Source organism: Populus euphratica, unplaced genomic scaffold (assembly GCF_000495115.2).
Source record: "Populus euphratica unplaced genomic scaffold, PopEup_1.0 scaffold361.1, whole genome shotgun sequence".
Classification (NCBI taxonomy): domain Eukaryota; kingdom Viridiplantae; phylum Streptophyta; class Magnoliopsida; order Malpighiales; family Salicaceae; genus Populus; species Populus euphratica.
The window spans coordinates 125,780-142,391 of NW_011500252.1; the positions used below are offsets into that span (position 1 = coordinate 125,780).

Here is a 16,612-nt window from a genome sequence, read left to right on the forward strand (position 1 = left end):
TTGCCGGGTTATTTATTACTTCGACACTCCTGCACTTGGGAGAAGACATCAATCTTTCAGTCGTGTCATTGACTGGTTCATCTCAATCCTATATAGTTAGTGAATTTTGCAGTAGAATAGATATTTCATGCTAAGAGGATATGCATTTTACCACTTTAGCATATCTAACTTATTTCTAATAATGTATAACATATATAATACCTCAAATATATTAAGCATGAATAAAGTCTAAATTTCTCCTCATTTTGCAAAAACGATATATACTTAAAGGTTTTATGAATATAATTGTTAATTAGTGTTTTGTGCCCACAAACTCAAGTATAATATCTCCTTTAGTCATGTGATCTTTTAAGAAGTGATTCTCACTTTTATGTGTTTTGTATATAAGTGTTGTATAGAATTCTTAGATAGATTTATTATACAAGTGTTATCACACTTAATGAGTACATGATTAAATACACGTCTAAAGTCTTTTAAGGTTTGTTTCATCCATAAGATTTGAGCACAACAACTACCTATTGCTACATATATTTTTGATATGTTTATTAAGTTTTGTTTCTTACTAACCCAATATACTAGTGATGATCTTAGAAAATGACAAGTTTCATTAGTATTTTTTTATCAACTTTACATCTAATAAAATTAGCATCTAAATTGCTAATTAAATTCAACTTGCTTTATTTTGGATATAAAAGCCCCAAATCAATTGTACCATGCAAGCAATGAAAAATGCATTTGATAGCAATTACATGAGATTCTTTAGGACATGATTGAAAACATGCATATGGACAAACACAAAACAAAATATTATTCAACAATACTACATCCACATCTCAAATACCAAACCATACTTGTGTATTTTATTCTTTCACTAGTCTAAATCGAAGGGCACAATTAACACTTGATGAATTCACAACAAGCATTTTACACCATTTAAAGAAGTTCCCTCTTTAAAAATTTCATTTTGGTGAATATATCTACCAATAGTTTTTCTCAAACTATCAAGGGTTTACAAATGTGATTTTGTTATCACGGATTTACTCTTTCAATAGAGTGAATTTTATAATTGAAAATTTAAGTATCTTTATATCTTACTAGATAACATGTAATGGATTGGATAATGTTTAAGTGTTGTGAGCATGAGAATGTATATTCTTGTGTAAGATTATGATGATTTTAATGCACAAATATAAGTATGATTAAATATTGATGATCTTGAAGTGTTTTGCTCTTAAAACAACTTGTATATGATATATATTCAGATTCCCTTCTTAATTCTACAATTAAACAATATATACATATTAAAATGATTGACCAATTTATGCATAATTTTAATTTTAATAGTTTTAATTCTAGTGAATTTTTAGAATAATTTATCAATCATTTTAAATACATGAAAAGTAAAGTGTGAGCATTCATTTTAATTTGTGCTATCAAGTACAATATAAAGATTTAAATTGAATATTGAAAATAAATACCTAAACTAGGTCTTCATTTTTTTTTTCTTGAATTTTTATCCTCATATAAAACTTGTTTAAAGCTTGTTCTAAATCATTCATATTATTAGTTCAATATTTATATTATTGTTATCATCAAAATATATATAAAAACATAAATAAATGATTTGAAGGTCAATGGTTAAATATAACAGAGTCTATGATTTAATCACATATTTAACAGGTGAAATCGTAAAAATTGCCGTAAAGATTAAGTTATTTCAATATATATGATTGGACCGCTTATTGTTTTATACTATAAGAAAACTATATGCTTAAGGAGAAAAGAGAAGAAAAAAGTGTAGTGATGAGAGGTGTCGTTTTGTGGGCAAGTGAGGTGGAATTCAATGGTTGTGAAGAAAAGAAGTACCATTGTGTCATGGTGGCCAGGAGAAGATCGATAGGTACAGTGGCATTTGTATTATTAATTAGTATTGGGATTTTTATTTTGTTTTTGTTGTTTTGAGGAGGTAATTATAATTTTCTAAGGAAAGGAAAGGGTAGGTCGGAGGTCGGTGGTCGGTGGATAGATACCGTTAGGAATTGACTTTCTGTCCACGCAATAACGATATGAATGGGTGGGCTTTTTTGTCCTTGTAAAACATTGTTCTTATCTGTCAAATTAAATTTAAAATTTCTCATGGTCCCCTCCGCTTTGGGGGAGTTAATTATTTATTGGATATGCATAAACTAGTAACGCATAATTGTTTTTTATTTATTTATTCTTTTGTACTATCTAAACCAATCCAACCCTCGTGGTCAGTCACGTGCAATAATATTAAAAGATTAGATACTTTATTTTTTAAATCCTAAGTAATATATAATTTAATATCGAGTCAAATATCAAACTTTTTTAAGAATTATTTGTTAACTGTTGCATCTATTTTAAGCAATCTAATAAACCTGTTTACACGGTAAATCAGTTCTCTTAATTTTATTATGCAATATTTCTTTCTCTTCCATTTTAAATTGTATTTTATATATCTTTACTTTCTTTTGCATTATATATGTATATGATCATCTTGTATATAAGTGTGTGTCTTTTTTTGAGATTTATGTTATAATAATGTATAATTATTAAATTCAGTTTAAAGTTGATATGATTAAAGGGTCAAGTTAATAGGTTGAGCTAATATAATATATATATATAGTATATCACACATTAAAAAACTAAAAAAATAATTTATGTGGATGTAAATTGTATATAATTATTCTAAATTGAAAAATTTAAAACAATTTATATAAATGTAAGTTATAAAAAAAGATATGTAAGGCTAAGTATTCATAAATTATTTATTTATGTTTTTATTTATTAAAAAATAAAAAATATAAAAATAAAATATTAAATCACTCAAGTTTTGGATTGATCTAATTTACATGTATTTAACTAGATCATTTACAAGCCCAAGTTTTTGTGATTCGAAACTCTATCAAAACTCTACATCGCTTAAGTCCTAAATGAACTAACCGACCGCACTATATTTTCATAACTATACTACAAATTAGAAACATCATGTTTAAAAAACAAGATGATTATAAAGTTTTTAGGATATACAAATTTCTGCAACAAAAAATTTAAACTTCATATAAATAAGAAAACTCTGATCCTCTTTCTCTTTTAAACAACATTTTTTTTTTAAGAAGTACATGTATTTAGTTTATTGTCAATGAAAATTACTTTTTTACTCTTTTTTTATTTATTTATTTATCAATAATACTATATCTGATTATTAAATCTGAAACTTTTAAGAATTCAAATAATTTCATATTTTTTTAGGTTTTTTCCACTCAATCTTCAAGATTTTTTTTTTGTATCATTTGCAAGTTTATTCAAGGATACATGATGAATCAAGCAATGAATTCATAATTAGAGTGACCTTGATATTTGATTCCAATCTCAATTATTTTGTCAATGGAATATGATAGTACAGCCTTTTTACACATTGATTAGCAATAGATTCCTAGAATTGAAACACAGAAATAAAAATTACAGACAATCTAAAACGAAGAAGTTTAGAAAAGTCCTTGGAAAGTTACTGAATTAGAGTACATTAATTAAAACAGGTTAATGTTAAGAAAAAAAAGTAGTTAACTTCTTCCTTCTTATGATTGCTCAGAAATACGTACCTACCTGCAAGAATTTTATTCAAAATACTAGGCTTATATATATATATATATATAATCATGCTAGCTTTTGTCTCGGGTTATGCTTCCATGGTGACATTTAGCTGGCACGAACATATGGTGCCAAATTATAATTCAGCCGTATATATAAACACTTGTTATTAAAAAGGGACCCCTTCTACATAGCCGAACATGATAAGGGCATGCACGGTGTTTTGTGAAACAATATATATTTTGCCGAACATGATAAGGGCATGCACGGTGTGTTGTGAAACAATATTTTTATTTTATTTTTTAATGGGGTTATGAGAATAATTTAATTGCAAGCAATCTTTGGGAGATCTGAAAATGATCAAGCTATTGTTCTAATGTTGCATAATTTGAGATAAGTGTTCGGATCTTTGTTCTAATGTTGCATAATTTGAGATAACTTCTTTTTTTTTATTTATTTACGTGTGATATTCGGGTTAGCTTGCACGCACTACGACTAATCTTCACGGCCCACTAAATACCCTGCAAATTCAATAGGCATGTAAAGTATCGTGAGGTTGACAGGCGTGCACGCCAGGGCTCGAATCCAAATACAATAAAAAAAATAAACCCCTTGCACTATTAGGCTAAGCACAGAAGGGCTCGAATCCAAATACAATAAAAAAAAATAAACCCCTTACACTACTAAGTTAAGCACTGGAATGCAAATAGCTTCTTCTTTGTTAATATACATTAGCATGCAAGCCCTGACGAGATCAAGAGCTCGGGGAAAGCAATAAACAAACGAAAAGCTAAAAAAGAAGAAGAAAAAAGATTAACCACATTATTGATATACAGGAAGCTTTAATAATATCTGTAGGCTCATAGAGTTACTGCCCCTCTGGCCCTAGAAAGTGGGAACCCATATCATACGTCCCTAGCCGGAAAAGCTAAACAACGCATGGTCAGTTTAGTGGGCAATCAACTATTTGCTATAAACAATTCATGTTATTAATAGTTGGTATAAAGCATGGTGGTTTCTATTATTTTAGCCACTGCATATTCATGTGCAAAACAAGCGCACTTTTTTGTGTCGTGTGTAAATGTGACTCTCGTTCATGAACATTGAAATTAGATTATCAACTTATCTCGTGGAAAGCAATGATAGAGAATAATTACTTTTTTTAAAAAAAATAGAAAGTTAACTTGTTGGCTAATGTGCATTTGATAGAAATGTTAGAGGCTCATGTTTGGTAGGTATTTTTTTCAGTGATGTGCAAGAATAAAATAACAATTAGCTAGAAAATATGGGCATTGTACTAACAATTTATGCATAATTCGAGAGAGTTCAGTGTTATATTGACTTTTTAGAACTTTTTACTTTGTATTGTGGTATGTGCTGATAGCTAGACTTATTGGGAGTCAAGCATAAAAAATAATTGTTAGAAGGCTTAATGTGTCATGTACAGACAAGTTAGTCAATTTCAAATGACCTAAAAGCTATTAAGTGCAATCCATTTAGGGTGGTGTAGCTAGGACAACACTGAATTTAGATTGAAATAAAGAGAATGAAGTGAAGAAAAAAGAAAAATTAGCTAGTGCGTGTAGCATAGGCTTGAAAATTAGTCATATTTCGTTTCTTTTGAGCGGTGTTTACAGCTCACTCAAAACTTCGATGGTAATTTTTTTTTAATATTGTTAGATTTATTTGATCAATATCTTTTTAATGATGATGCATATGTGTTGATCAAAGTTGTAGTGTCTTTAACATTTCATTCTTTATTTCTTCATTTTTCATTTTTCTTTTATCTTAAAAAGCATATCATTTTTACTAGCTTTAACTATTTTATTGGTCATTTTTTGAGTAGGCCTTTTTTTTTTTTACCATTTTTCTTCCTGTTGCCTCTAGTTCGTTTAGACTTTAACTTAAATAGATTGATATATTTTTTGTTAGTTTAATTAAACTAGCTCAATTGATTGATTACCTATAAAGGTAGTTCATTTGAGTTGGTTTAACTCTTTTGTTTTTTGGTATCATCAATTCTCCTCCTCTTATAAGTTTTTTAAACATGAATTTATGAAAGATTTAAGTAGTAGAAGTTGGAGGAAAATAAAAATTTTCATATTACTATCTCATGGCTTTTGTTAACATGCCTTGATGAATGTTTTGAGAACTCAATATTTGAAGACATAGAGATTTTGTTTGGAGACATGAAGATTTTCATTGAATACATGAAGATAAACAACATCATGGAGAAAAATATATAAAGACTACTTAGAGAGATAATATTGATTTTTTCGTTGAATAGTCTAAAAGAGTTTTTTAAACAAGTATAGGTATAATTTTTATATGTTATTAGATATAGAGTAGTGAATTATTAGGATTTTTTTTTTATTAAAGTTGCATTTCTTTCCTTATAAATTATTGGAGGTGACCTTAGACAATCAATCTTTCTATCTTTTTTTTTAAGGCATAATATTTCTTAGCATTATGATGTAATCATTATGGTGAAAGAAACAAGATTTGTTAGGGTTTCTTGTGCTCACTTGAATTCCTTTTCCTTTATGGTTGCCAATATCTCAAAAAGGTAGTTTGAAGTGTGATCATGAACCTAGTAAACACCAATTAGTCACGAAAGGATCCATTAGTATTCCTCTTAGATGCCCGATAATTGTTAGGAGATTAGTGATGCTTGAAAGACTTTTCTCTTTATTAGTATAAATGAAGGCATTTTTGTCTAGTCATGTTCATTTAATCTATTAGAATATGACTTTTCATGCATGTTTAACTTTGAGGATAGTTCGATCGAGGAGAGTGTATAATCGTTCCTATAAATAATAGTTATAGACTTCACTAATTATGGCTTCGGGGGTAATAGCTTAAAGTAGAATTTTCATGTAGATCATTTTCTTGCTAAACCTATTAAGATATGTTTGAGTTCTCTCATCTTCTCGTTATGTGATGGAAAAAAGTCTAGTTGTACTTTTATTAGTTATATGCTTATATTGAAGAATGAGATGAGTTTGGCACTAAGATAATAAAAGTAAAAAATGGAGCAAAACTCAAAGTTATGATATCACACCTAAGTATATCCATGTAATGTTGTCATGAGAATTATTTGCATAACATCGATGTCTTGGGTTACAAACTCTAGCATGCTTTGCACATTTTGCATATACTTTCTTAGTTGTATAACGCCATTATAGTTGTTAAGTTGCTTTATAAAGTTGCAATCTATAGAGAGATAAATATGTAGCATTCAATGACAAAGTAGAGAATCCTTCACTTGGTGTATAAGGTGTCCATTCTTAAGAACTTGTAAAGTTACTAATCTCATCTTGTGTCAAGGTTATTTTCAATAAAGAGTATGAGAATGAGACTAAAAAAGAGATTGATGATGGTGGCCACTCAAAGAGCCTCCAGTATGGGAACACTCTTTATACGGAGGTATTTCCTTTAAAAAGTTGGAATATGAGTGTGTCTCGTATCTACTTGCTTGCATGTCATTATATCATATTCCTTAAGAAAATTAGAGTTATCTTTGTACATTTAGTGGTGCATACAATGAAGGTAGGTGTTATGTTTCTTATTGAGAAAGTAAAAGAGTGTGAAGTTATTGTTTTATATCTAGAACAACATCATTAAGAACGTTTACTTAAGTTAGTGGAGATCTGGAGGAGCACTGCCTACGGTGGGGAGGTCAATTACTTTTTCATGTCTTACTTAAGTTAGTGGAGATCTGGAGGAGCTGGAGTACCTACGGTAGGGAGGTCAATTACTTTTTCATGTTTTGGAGTTCTTAAATTATCAGTCATGGAAGTATAACATATATAGCTGAAATGCACTAGGTAACGAGAAAAAAAAATGAAAAAAAATGGCATGTTCCAAAAATAACCTAAAAAAGCAGGAGAAACTAGCAAAAGCAAGGTATTTTTAAAGATAGGAGAGAGACAAAGAGAAGAGAAAGGATGAAAAAAAAAATGGTATATTGAAGACTTACATTGCTCTTCCTTTTATCCTGCTCCTATCACCGTTAAGTTTTCTTCTACTCTACACTTTATTCTTCTACTCAGCATACTCTTATTTTCTTACATTTACTAATTTAACTATCGGGGAATCCTTTATTTTGATAAATAACTTGTTTTTGCAAGTGAGTGGAAGTCACCTTGTCAATTCACCAACTAGTGAGCTTGATCAATTCACCAGCTAGTGATCAAGCTCGATTATTTTTTTAGTACATGATTGTGGAAAATCAAATCCAATATAAAGTGTTCATAATTTCATTACTTATTCTTAATTTTATTGATTTTCATTACAAAACAATGAAAGAGTTAAAACTCGAATTCATAATTATTTTGATCATTAAAATTAAATATTATATTAAAAAATTATTCTAATTTATAAGCTTAAATTATTAGATGTAACTTTATAATGATTTTATATTACTTTTAAAATATTACTATACCACAATACTTTCTTCATTATTATCATTGACTATTATCAATATCATCAATAATTCTATTATTACTATATTTTCAATATCAATATTTAATATCCTAAAAATTTGTATTGTGTAGCATATAAAATATTTTTATTTGGAATAAATTTATTAAAAAAAGTCCTAGAATATCAAAGAAAGTGTCCGGCAATCAAAACTTCGGGGGAGCCATTTCCAATAATTCTTGTGGCATGCAATGACGTGTGGAAATACATATGGGTGCCTGAATCGATGTTTTCAAGGGTCATAGCTTTTGGCTTCCAGGAAATCATTGGTTACGTGTAAGGTATTTATTTGCTCTAGTAGTAGTCAAAAAATACATTTATCAGCAATGCACCTGATGATGAGAGCGCATGGAAAAATTTACTTTCTTGGCTAAGCCTGGTACCAATACGAGGTCGCGTGCCTGCCTGCCTGTTTCTGACTAGAAGAAGTCAACAGATCAGTTAGCATAAAAGTCTTGGTATCAACGCCACCAAGAAAGAACATGTCCCTATATCTGGATTGTGATGTAAATGCTGCAGCCGGCTCAATTATTGAGCTCGAAAAAAGTCAAAATTTCGGTGGTGATTGCCATGACAATTCAATGCTGCTCAGCTCAACGCCCTTCACTGGTGATGATAGCATGGTGCATGCATCCGTTGTCTGCTTAGGTTTTTGCGCACATCCCCTGCCCCCACATAAAAAATAAAATTTAAATTAAAAGGAGAATATGATTCAATGGTGATGCTCCATATTTCATGTTGTCAGGTTATAAAGAATTTGAATAGGATACGAGAAATATAGCAAAACGTTAAACTTTACTGCAGAAGACTTGGTTTCCAGAGATAATTATTGATATTTTATTAGTTATTTTTATAATTTACTTTCCTTTCAAGAAAATAAAATTTATATACCCGAGATAAAATAAAACAGTATATTGATATCCCCAACTAATTTGAGCTTCCGTGGGGGAGAAATTGTGAAATCAAGTTCAGAAGTACAGCATACTAAAGATACTACTTGTTCAAATGCCAAGGAGGAAGCAAACAATCCAAAACCTAAGCAAGATAGAGCAAGATTTCATTACGAGAAGGATGAATAACGAGACGATTGGTTCGTTACCTTGAAGCCAAACCTGTATAGATAGTTACAGGTTACAGGGAAATTCATTCAAATATTCCACTTTCCTTCTTCAAAAGAAGGCCTTTTCTATGGTTACTTGAAGGCATTACAAGTATTATTGTTCTTCATTAGTAGTTTAATCAGTTAAGCCTTAATTTTATTCGATGTAAATTATCAATTCGAGTTTCACAAACCTTAGGATAATTAAAAATATATATAATTATTAACTTTAAAATATCAAAAAATTAGTTAAAATATATATAAACTAATCCAGACATTTATATAGTTAGAAGTATTATTATTCTTCAAGTTACTTATCATCGTGTATTTTTACTTATTCTTTTTTTTTTAGAAAAAGAATCAGCAGAATATTACACCTAGAATGAGTAATGCTTCTGTCAATGTAGGAAACATTAGTTTATCATCATCAGAGACTAAATGCTTTTGTACAGATTAAATCCTGTTATTTTGATTAGAAAACAATCCAACAATAAATGGGCCCATAATGACATAAAGGATGTGCAAGAACTCTAACAGGAGTACAATCTACTCTAAAGTACATTTGCATGTCATGTTTCTCTATGGTAAATATTCCAGCATTCTACAACACTTACAAGTACAACTTATCCCATGAACTAAAATGAACAATTTTAGTTCCACAAGAGAATTACAAAAAATCCAGATATAGAAATGAACAATTTCTCAAACAATAAGAACATGATAGCAATTCTATTTCGAGGAGATAAAACTTGGGATAGAAAAGAAAGGTGCAGAACTCATGGGACTGATATTTGCATAAAAACAAAAGCAGTGAGGTAATTTAACCAGTTTTGCAGCTTTTGACTCATTTCTAGCTCTATCATAAAGATGTACTCAAGAAGTGCAAATGACCTTTGTGCAGATGGGAATACCAATCGTGTTGAAAGCAGAAATAGTCATTCCGGGCAAGTGAACGCTGCCAAAACCTCCTAGTGTCCAAGAGTGCAAAACATGTGCAATGTGGGCTTTAAGAAGAATGTGCCCTCCATGTGATTAAGTAATTGATTTGTATTCCAAGGAAACCAAAAGGCAAATAACCGTGAGTACTCAGTCCAAAACATAAACACAGAAAAAAGTGTTGTAGCTGACATAAGCAATTTTAGACAGTGGTCTTACCTGAATCAGGAGAGCCATCAAGAATCCAGAGGACCCTCCAGCCTTCTTATCCAAACCAGACCATTCATCGCTGATCCTCAAAATCAAGTAACATACATATAAGATTTCGAGTGTTGAAATAAGAAGAAAAGTCAGTTACATGGAAATTTAATGCAAGCATTAAATTTTGGAAGATCTAGCATTAGATTTTGCAGGATCAATATAGAGGGTTGATCCCCTTTCGAGATCAAAAACCATCCCCTGCAACAAAGGTTCTGAGCCAAGAGTTTTCAGTTATTGGTGGCGTGTCTAACACACGCAGCATTGCAATTAATCTAAATATGACCCTGATGCATAAAAATATCCCAGTAACCTGATACCAGTCACTTCAGCATATGAATTTTTCTCAGACTTCAAATTGAAAAATGAAATTAACATTGCCTCAAACCACAGCAGCAATATATAATGTTAGCTTGGACAGAACTTAAGTTTCATGTAAAATAAACACTACAGCAATGCAGGGCATTTTACAGGATCAGGGCAAGATGATCTTGCATTCAGTGCATGCATGGCTGCAACGGCGGACGGCTGGTCTGCAAACGTGGCAAAAGCATTTAGTCATGTGAATTTTGGGAGGAGCTACGGAGATGAGAAGATTCGTAGCCAGGGAACTCGTGGAATAAAGAGTAGATTTCGTGGGGCTTGATGTCATCAGGAAGGCCTAAAAAAAAGTACACACGGACCTGATCATACGAGACATAAGTAGGAATGGTCGCTTAGGATGCTGTTGAGATGAAACGGATTATTTTTTAAAATAATTTTTATTTATTGTTTATATTAATATATTAAAATGATTTAAAAATAAAAAAATAATTTTAAATAAAAAAAATTAAAATTTTAACGGTGTTTTCAAATACACACAAAAGATGCTTGTAGTGTTTATGACAGAGATATGTAAAGGAGATAATGAGGAGGTGGAGGTGGAATAGGTGGTACCATTAGTAGTGATCTATCGGTGTAGGTAGGCTGCCTTTGTTTTTATATTTGTTGTAAAACAAATATAATAAGGTATTTAGTAATATATTAAACAATGTTTTATATCAGGGACTTATTAAAAAATTAAGTTTAAAACGTTATTTTTGTAAAGTAATTTTTATATTTTTTGAATTGAGTTTTGTAAAATCTTATTTATTTTTTAATTTTAAAAGTATTTTTTAAAAAATTATTTTTTATTTTTTTATCAGCTTGATAAAAGTATTTTTTTAAAAAGTATTTTTTATTTTTTTATCAGCTTAAAATTAATATTTTTTTTGGTATTTTCAAATCATTTTGATATGTTGATATCAAAAATAATTTTTTAAAAATAAAAAAATATTAACAAAAACAACCACAACCACACTCCCAAATATAATAAATAAAATATTTTATACATATTTTTTGCTATATATAAACTTTAACTATAATTTTTACCAAATATATATATAAATCCAACTAATCATAACTAACTATATTTTTTTAAAATCATAATCATAAAAGTTATCTTAAAAACAAATACTGGAGTAGTAAAAGAGGGTATCATAACTAACTATATTTTTTTAAAATCGTAACCATAAAAGTTATCTTAAAAGAGTAGTAAAAGAGGATGATTTAGCCCTTTGATTTTTTATTTTAAAAAATAAGTATTGTTAAAAGAGGGTGATTAAGCCTTTTGATTTTTTATTTTAAAAAATAAGTGTTGTGTGTTGGATATTACTGTAAACACATTATTTTTTTTAAAAAAAGTTATTTAATCTTTAATCTATTTTTTTTAAACTAGAGCTCTAATATAATATAGTTTTCTAATCAATTCCTTCTTTCGCTTAAGTAATTACTTAAAAATCAAATGATTTTTCTCTTTGCATATACAATAAGTGAATTTTCTGAGATTTTCGCTATGAATCACATGAAACTCACGTGATAGACCAAACTTTATAAAGAAATATAAAGCTATTTCATTTATTTAAACAATATGTTTTATTATGTAATGTGGAAATTTTTAGTTTTTTAGCAAATTAATGGGTTTTAATATAATAAAGAGAAATTACATGATTTTTTTCGTGACTACCTAACCATTACATTAACCTAAACTAACAAAAAGATTTGACTAAGAATCCATTGATACATTGGGGACTTAATTGAGATGAAAAATATGTTGATGACTGAATTGGGTTACCCCTATAAGTGAGGGGCTTTCTAGGTTTGTTCAAAATTTTAAATTAAATTCAATATTTATTTTGTGAAAATGATTCAATAATATATACATTATAATATTTAATATTATATGAGTATCTTATATGTGAACATTTCGATTTTGATAAAGCAAAAAAAAAAAAAAAGAATTTGATTATAATTGGTGGTTAAGTATCGTATGAGAAAGTGGAAATCAACTTTAAAATGATGCTTAAGCAATTGACGTTGGCATGGGAAGGTCTTCACTAAGGAAGAAAATTAGATATAGGGTTAGATTTGGATTGAGTTTCGATCGAGTTTAACAATCTCCATATTAAATTTATTACTCAATGTAAAAAAAATAAAAATCATTCATTTAGATTGAATCAAGTTTATATTCATTGAGTTTGAATTAAATTTTTATTTATTTTTTTACTTACTTGATAGTTCAAGCTTTCTTTATTCTCTACTAATTTTGAAACTTGAGTTTTGTTATTTCAAATTTTAATTTATAAATTCATCGTAAAATTAAATTGCTTTGTGTTGACATACATAAGTACAAAAAAAAAGAAGAGGAATCATACTTTTAAAATATATCAGAGAATTATGATAAACTTAAAAATAAAAAAATTAATATCAAATACAATTATTCATAATCTTCAAAGCATACCATAGCATAGACTCAAACCAAGATCCAGTTTGTAGATGAAAGTATTGGACTATAATAATTTATCGGTAAAGATGTTTAATCTAAAGGATCTATTGGAAAAGAACTCTACAATCAAGAACTCAATTCAATCTCATTGAAAATTGGGGGATCAATTCAAGTATATGTATCAGTTAAAGGTACAGGTAAGAAAAAAAAAATAAAAAAACAACTAAACTGAAAAAAATAAAAAAAATAACTGAAAAAACTAAACAGTTAAAAAAACTTATTAAACTAATTAGAATATTTTAAAAACCAACCAATTTGGTTCAGTTTCAATTTCATAAACTTGAAACTGAAAAAACAAACCAAAAACCTAAAAAACCAGGCTAAACCCAAAAAAACTGAGCAAACTGAAATCAAACTCATTAAAAATTATACAAAAAAACCTAAATATATATATATATATATGTATGTGTATATATATATATATATATGTATATATATATATGTATGTATGTATATATATATTATTTTTAATATAAAATAACTGAACCAAAATCAATTTCAGTTTAAAAAAATAATTTGATTTGGGTATTTTTATACGTAAAAACCGAATCAAATCAAAAAATAATCACCCCTAATTAAAGGTCAAAAAGTATTTTGCATTCAAAAACGAGTTTAATATAAATAAAATGTAAATTAGATGTTGTTGAAAAACAAAGATTCATTCCAAATTTAAAAATTAAAAGAATCTAAAAATTAATATTATTCATGGAATTATTTATTGTACAAGCTTCTCCTTGGTCCCTCAATTTTTTATTTTCTCATTCTCTTTGAATTGCCTTTTATCATATTTCCTAGGTGTTTAAAATTGTTTTGTTGTTGAATGACATCTCCATTTTGCATGAAAGAATTTTGAATTATTAGAAAGAAGAAAATCAAAAGAAAATAGATCAAAATTAACATTTTACAGAAAAAAAACAAATGATAGCCTTTTCAATGTTTACTGTAACAAAGCATGTAAATCTATAGTTTGATCTCTTAATTTAATTATTTTAAGTTTGATCATGTTTCTTGTTTAGAATTTTACTTAGATCTCAATGTTGATTTGTTTTATGTTTTAATCTTTAAAACATAAGAGATGAGAGGGGAAGTTACCAAATAAAGATAGGAGAGAAAGCTTTTGAGTGGCTAGGCTAGAATAAGACCACCAATAACCTTGATTTTGGTGTCTATAGATTCATCTATGAAAATGAAATTTAATAAAGATGGTTTTTATCTTTAATGATCTTGGAAAAAGTTGTTTGAATCTTGGAAAGTTTTTTAAATTAGATTTGATTTTGTATTTTTAGACCAATTAGAATGTGTTTTGTCATTAAAATTGAGGTATATAATGATTCATGAGATGTTTATTTTATGTTATTGATAGAAACATGGGTTGAAATCTTTGTTTTTTGAACCCAAAACTTACATGCTGACTTATTTGGTCACTTAAACTACATCAAGTGACTAGAAAAGGAAGGGTAATAAATGATATGTTATCTACCTAAGCAGGCGAGGCATTATACCCATATGAGCGATGTGTTGTATGAAAGAGTTAGAAAAAAAAAAAAAAATTGACGTAAACAATGCCCTTTAAAGAAAAAAAAAAAAGTAAAACCCATGCATGCATGTTTAGCCCATGTACGCCTAACCCTTCAATTTTTTTCACTTTTTTTTTTGTAATTAAATTTTATAAAAAAATCATTAATAAGATAAACAAGTTTTGATTAAAGAAATACTTGTTTTAGACTTATTTTAAAATGTTAGAATGTATTTTGATATTGATTTTAATTTCTTAAAGTTTCTATGCAATAAATAACATAGCTAATACGTGTGTGTGTGTGTGTGTTAGAAACCTTTGTAATTGGATTTTATCAGTAATTTTACTGGGGAATTTATTTGTAAAAGATAAAGATTTCTCTATTGGTGTCACAATATCTTAGTAGATATAATGTTTTAGGAAATGAACACAAGTTTGAGAAATTTTTTATTCGGAAACAACTAATTCATTTTATTTCACATTATGAAAAAAATATATGGAGATGTTAAAAATATTGATCTATGAAATGAGAGAAAATGAGTACATCATCAATGTAAATAATGCAGAATTTAGAATGTGCATTAAAAATATCATTCATAATGCGTTGGAATTCTGAAAGTGCATTTTTCAAGCTAAAAAACATGGCATTCCACTCATAGCTAAGGAAAGTAGTGAATGCAGTTTTATAGTGATCTTTTGGGATCAATTTAGATTTGTCAAAATTAGAACTTCATATCAAATTTGGAAAATATAAAAACAGAATGCAGCTTTTATAATAAATATTTTTTATTTAAAATAGGATACCTAATCCATTTTAAAGTAGAATTTAAGGGTTTTTAATTGATCATAAGTCTTAGTGTGCCTCGTTCAATTTCAAAGTTTTTATTCACATATAAGGTTGCACATGACCATGGTGATCTGGATTTTTGAATTAGACCTTTAGACTCTAGATCTTGGATCTCAAATCTGCAATGGTGTTCTAAATCAGCTTTATTTGTATAGGTCTTACTTTTGTAGGTATAAGATTTTAGAAAAAAGTATTTTCATAAAAAAGATCAACAATGTATTGTTTTCTTTTCCAGAAAGTATTGGGCAAGTCTGAATAAATTTCTTGTTCAATCTTACGTTGGAAATCAACAATTTTCTTTTGTAAAATTGAATTTTGTATTTGCTTTTCAATTCCACGGAATAAAACATGGTTTTGTAAATCTTGCAAATGAAATAGTTTACCCTGAATTAATGTATGAATATGGTATGTATAGATAAAACATTCTTTAATCAAATTTAAATTTCTAGTTTTTTATTTTTCTAAAAATGAGAAAATGTTTTTGATGTTATTCATTTTGGAAGAAATACAATCATGATGTGCTTTATATGGTATGATCATAACAATGAAAGGAGTTTCTAAATTAATGGTATGATTTATGTCTTTATTAACTAAAAAAAGGTTTTAAGAGAAATTTCTTTATTGAAAATAGAGTTTTGAGTTTTGCCTTTAATATAAAGTTTAGAATTATTGACAGTAGAGAGTTTTTCAAATATAGTTTATCAAAATCTTTTTGGAACTACTCTTTTTTTGATAGAATTCAAATCTACACTCCAAAGGAAGGAAAAAGCCTAGCAATAAAAAAAGCAATGGTATCGAGTTTTAAATTGTTTGAAAAAGCTAAGGTCATTTTGATTAAATATTTTTTTGAAGATATTTAAGTTAAAAATAGAGGCTTAGGTAACATATATATATATATATATGAATTGATGTAAGAAAATACATTCACAATACCACCACATTCTTCTCTTGCATTATAAAATAATTTGGAGTCTCGTCGACAACTAATTGTTTAGTTTG

General features: G+C 28.2%; 1 long non-coding RNA gene across 1 annotated transcript; it reads right to left on the reverse strand.

Annotated features, from left to right (window-relative positions):
• Positions 1-9,592: 9,592 nt before the first annotated feature.
• Positions 9,593-11,035, reverse strand: LOC105112738 (uncharacterized). Its single transcript, XR_839821.1, has 3 exons — positions 10,859-11,035; positions 10,349-10,418; positions 9,593-10,158 (listed from the first exon to the last, which is right to left on the reverse strand). It is a non-coding gene; the product is annotated as an uncharacterized LOC105112738 (long non-coding RNA).
• Positions 11,036-16,612: the final 5,577 nt, after the last annotated feature.